Source organism: Carlito syrichta, unplaced genomic scaffold, assembly GCF_000164805.1.
Source record: "Carlito syrichta isolate Samal-C Ts95f unplaced genomic scaffold, Tarsius_syrichta-2.0.1 Scaffold314071, whole genome shotgun sequence".
Classification (NCBI taxonomy): domain Eukaryota; kingdom Metazoa; phylum Chordata; class Mammalia; order Primates; family Tarsiidae; genus Carlito; species Carlito syrichta.
Window position 1 is genome coordinate 11,778 of NW_007258167.1, and position 5,262 is coordinate 17,039.

Below are 5,262 nucleotides of genomic sequence, written 5' to 3' on the forward strand. Positions count from 1 at the left end.
ATTTTTTGATTTATTGTAGAGATGAGGTCTCACTGCCCAGGCGGGTCTCGAACCCGCGGGCTCAGGCAATCCACTCACCTCAGCCTCCCAAAGGCGGAGGATTATAGGCTGAGCCACCGAGCCCGGCTGAAAGTATATAATTTTATTTAAATCCATTGGCAGACATTTGGGGGCTTTTTCATTAAGAACAACACTGAAAGGCTGGGCTCGGCTCAGCCTGTAATCCTAGCACTTTGGGAGGCCAAGGCAAGTGGATTGCCTGAGCCCACTGATTACAGGATGAGCCCCCGAGCCCGGCAAATTTTTAAACGTTTATTGTAGAGATAAGGTCCACAGGTTACCTTGTGAGGTTCAGTGAATCACAGCAGCTCAGCAGTTCTAGGGCATTCTTTTTTTTTTTTAGTTGGAGTCTCACTCCGTCACCCAGACTGGAGTGCAGTGGACGCTCCTGGCTACAACAGCCTCGCCTGCTGGACTCCGGCGATCCTTCTGCCTCAGCCTTCCAAGTAGCCGGAATTACAGGCATGTGCTGCCATGCCCGGCTGATTTTTTTTGATTTATTGTAGAGATGAGGTCTTGCTGCCCAGGCGGGTCTCGAACCCACAGGCTTAGGCAATCCACTCACCTCAGCCTCCCAAAGGCGTGGGATTATAGGCTGAGCCACCGAGCCTGGCTTCTAGGGCATTCTTATTCTTGGCAGTGGGAGCAGCTAGGAGGTCTGAGCAGCTCAAGGGAAGGAGTCAGAAGTTCAGATTTCTTTCATGGTCTGTGGAGATGGACTTAAGAAATTTTTTTTTTTTGAGTTGAAGTCTCACTCTGTCACCCACACTGGAGTGCAGTGACATGCTCACGGTCACCACAGCCTTGACCTGCTGGGCTCTGGCGATCCTTCCACCTCACTCAACCTTCCGAGTAGCCGGAATTACAGGCACGCACTACCATGCCCGACTGATTTTTTCCTTTCTTTTTTTTTTTGAGTTGAAGTCTCACTCTGTGGCCCAGACTAGAGTGCAGTGGCCGCTCCCGGCCACTGCAGCCTCGACCTGCTGGGCTCCGGCGATCCTTCCACCTCAGCCTTCCAAGTAGCCGGAGTTACAGGCATGCGCTACCATGCCCGTCTGATTTTTTGATTTATTGTAGAGATGAGGTCTCGCAGCACAGGTGGGTCTCGAACCCACGGGCTCAAGCAATCCACTCACCTCAGCCTCCCAAAAGGCGCGGGATTACAGGCTGAGCCACTGAGCCCAGCTTTATTTTATTTTTCAGTTGGAGTCTGACTCCCATGCTGGAGAGCGGTGGCACTCTCATGGCCACTGCAGCCTCAACCTGCTGGGCTCAGGCTATCGTTCCGCCTTAACTGTCTAAGTAGCTGGAACTACAGGTAGGCCCCACCACATCCAGCTAATTTTTTGTTTTATTATAGAGATTAGGTCTTGCCACATTGCCCAGGCTGGTCTTGAACCTGTCGGCTCACGCAATCCTCTAACCCCGACTTCCCAAAGTGCTGGGGTTATAGGTGAGACCCCCCGCACCCAGCCTAAATTTTTTTTTTTTTTTTTGGGTTGGAATCTCACTCGGTCGCCCAGACTGGAGTGCAGTGGCCGCTCCCGGCCGCCGCAGCCTCGCCTGCTGTCCTCCAGTGATCCTTCTGCCTCAGACTTCCGAGTAGCCGGAATTACAGGCATGCGCTACCACGCCCGGGTGATTTTTTGATTTATTGTGGAGATGAGGTCTCGCTGCCCAGGTGGGTCTCAAACCCGGGGGCTCAGGCAATCAGCCTCCCAAAGGTGCGGGATTACAGACTGAGCCACCAAGCCCGGCCTAAATTTTTAAAGTCCTTTTTTTTACTTCACTCTGGGGTGTTGGACTGAGCAGTGGAGCAAAGTGCCCCCCCCACTTCCCCACGACACCCACTGACTCCCCCCTTCTGTATTGTGAGGTTTAATTCATAACAATTTAATATTTTCAAGGTGCCGTGAAATAGCTCCACTGCTGGTGCCAGCCTGGAGGGAGTGAATGACATCAGTTATCAGCGTTACTGTGGGTGGGGGTGTAGTCCCTGAGCCTCCTGAGTCTAATTGAGGGTGCCACCTACCTCTCTGTCTGCCACATTACATTTAAGCACGTCTGACCTGGTTCAGTCGGGGCATAGGGACCCGGCACTAATGAGGAAGGCCCTTGGGGGACAACCTTGTGGGTGAGCCCACCCAGTACTGCTGTCCACTGCTGAGTCACATGGTAGACCCTGGCCTCTGGGGAAAGGTCAAAGTTCACCTCTCATCACAAGGTTAGACAGTGGCCTCCTGTGAAGGTAAACACTCAGCTGGTGTATCAGGTCTCTGCCATGAAGCCACCCTCACCCCTGGGAAGGGTGGCGCATTGTTCATAACTTCTGAAATTCTTTTCTGCCTGTCTCATGGCACAGGAGTTTCAGGCACGTGCCCTGGACTGCCTGGGCATGAAACTTAGCACAACCAAATGCTGGGCGACTTAATTAACTCTTGGGTCTGGGGAATGCAGGTGGATAATGGGACCTGCCTCAGGATGGCACGGGTAAAGAGATGTTAGACTGTTCAGCCTCCAGTAGGGACCTGTGAACCGTTAGACATTGTTGACATCACAATGGCAGAGTGGGGAGGAACAGATCTAATGCCAGCATATCAGCCACTCTGGAAAAAACACTTAGGAAGTTACCATCTCCCTCAGGGAAGTAACCTAGTAGTTTATCCTCCAATGCTGGAAAGATGACACTGGGAATGCAGTCATGAATTTTTAGAAGCCAACATGAGTTAAACATCAGTTCTTATCTGAATTTCTCTGTTTCTAAGAGCATGAGGTTAAATTTGTTATTTAAATTCCCTGCACATGATCAAGTAGGGAACGTGTTAACTGCAGTCAATTTCCCCATCTGCAAAATAAGGAAAATAGTACTTAGCACATTTAAAGATTGAGTTGTTAATATAGGTTAATGCTGATACAGCATAATCCAGTGCATAGGAGGGCAGGGCCTCCTGTGAGTCCTGCAGCCTGGAGGCTGGACTGATGGGGCCTGTGTGGAGTGCAAAGGGGAGGAGGAACTGAGCTTTGCCGCTTCCAGTCATGGCTGTTGGTGCTGAAGGTGGTTTACACAGGCATGTCAGGAAGACCATGGTGGGTGCTAAATTATGCAATGGGAAGGTGGGGAGAGTTATATCTGTTCAGCTCAGTCCGGGACACCCAGGAAGGAAGCTGGTGGTGTGGATAGTGGGTTTTCTTGCCTGAATCTGGCTCCAGGCATGAGTGTTGAGGTCAGGGTTGGGAAGAAGTGCTGGCCACGTGTCAGGTTGACTGAGCCAGTTGGCACTGCTGAGGCTCTAGGGACTGCCCGAGGTGGTTAATCATTGTCAGCTCTGGCTGCAGTGCCCACCTGGGTCTGTCTAGGAGGGGAGAGACAGTCTGGCTTGTGGACCCAGGTGGGACTGTCTGAAGGGCTGGGGTCAAGTGCCGCCTGAGGAGCCCACCACCAACTGGGACCCCACTCCTGACCACTAGCCCTGTGTCCCCTTGCCTCGTCTCTGGCCCTCCCTGAGGTGGTAGACTCTTCTAGAGTCTCATCTTGTGGCCTGGCCTCCCATGCTGTGCCAGGTCACTTGGGCTCCTTGGTTTCCTGATGTGCTTTGAGGCAAAACTCTGGTAATTATGATTCTGAACCACACTCGGGTTTCCTGGGTTCTGGCCATGGCTCAGCCAGCCTGTTCTTCCGGATCAGGGCTCAGGGCTCAGGACTTGGGCTGGGTCAGGCATGTCCTCTGTCCTAGTGGGGATTGCCTCCCATGTGCTGGCATACCTCCTGGGCCATTACCCGGTATTGGCGGTTTGTGCATAATCAGAATAGGGCTTTCTTTACACTGCATGTGTCCAGGATGGCTGGTGTGCCCAACAGTTTCGGGCAAAGCTTGATTCAGTAGGCCTAGGAAAGTGCCTGAGATTTCTGCAAGGTAGCTGGCTCTTGGTGCTGGCTCCTGGACCACATGGGAGAGCAATGGGATCAAGCTGTCCGCTGCCCATGCCTGGGCAGTGGGCGGGGGTGAAGTTGTAATGGGGACCTCAAGCAAAAAATTGCAAGTACGCCCCAGGGTGCCACAGGCCAAAAGAGTACAAGCACCCACAGTGCCCTCTAGTGGGCATGGACCCAGGACACCCATGCAGTTCGCAGTATGGCGGCTGGAGTTGCTGCTTCTCAAAGGTGCTCTGGGAGGCTAGGCTGGGTTGTCTGGTGGGGGTCGGGTGTCTCCAAGGTGGGCACACTAGCGGGGAGGGCCTGGTGCAGATGACGGCCAATTACTTGGGAAGCTTTTCCCAGGTGGTGTGGCACAAACAACCTCTTGGAGCAGAATGGGATGTGTGTCTGGCTGAAGATAGAAAAAAAAGTCAAAGGAATCGAGCTCTTAGAAATGGTGTGATGGCTCACGCTTGTAACCACAGGATGAGGCAAGAGGATTGTCTGAGTCTAGGGGAGTCAAGACCAGCTTGGGCAAATTGGTGAGACCTCAGCTCTACAAGAAATAAACGTAACTGAGCATGGTGGTGCGCCTGTGGTTCCATCTACTTGGAAGGCTGGGGCGGAAGGATCCCCTGACCTCAGCAGGTCGAGTCTGTGGTGTCCATTGGTGTGCCACTCTGCACTCCAGCCTGGGCGACAGAAAGACTCAGACTCAAAAAAGGTAAAACAACGACAAAAACTGACAGCTGAGCTGGCATTATTTGCCCTCTGCACTGGCCATGGGTTGTTTGACCCTGGAGAGTAACCTGGCGTTTCCGTTCTCTCCTTTTCTACCAGGTGGCCCCACATCTCCTTAGGAAGAAAATGTGCAGGTTCTTGCTTCCAAAATGTCTGGTGGCATTCCATAGCACTGCAGGCAGTGGACCAGGCCAAAGGTCACACAGACCCTCAGCCCATTGGTGAGGGCCTGGCCCTGTGTCCTAGCTGCCTTAACCTTGTGCTGATGAGGTTGCTGGAGAGGAGCCCTGGGAAGAACACCTCCCAGGGAGGGGATGAGACTGTAGCTGACTAGGGTCCTCCTCCTGTTAACTGCCCCAGCTGCTCTGCCTGTGCCTCCTCCATCCTTCCTTCTTGGGAACTTGGGACTCCGAGCCCCAGCTGGTGAGGGAGGAGGGAAGTGAGTGACATGCCAACAGACCAATGGGCCCTGGAGGATGGGGTGAGGCGGGGCTTGTGCTGCCATGGAGAGGAGAGAAGCGGTTCTGTGGGGGAGGAGGGGG

At 53.2% G+C, this 5,262-nt stretch overlaps 1 protein-coding gene across 1 annotated transcript in view; it reads left to right on the forward strand.

Annotated features, from left to right (window-relative positions):
• The window catches only part of DNMT3B (DNA methyltransferase 3 beta), a 39,893-nt gene that overhangs the window by 7,154 nt on the left and 27,477 nt on the right, over positions 1-5,262 (forward strand). The window lies entirely within an intron of this gene.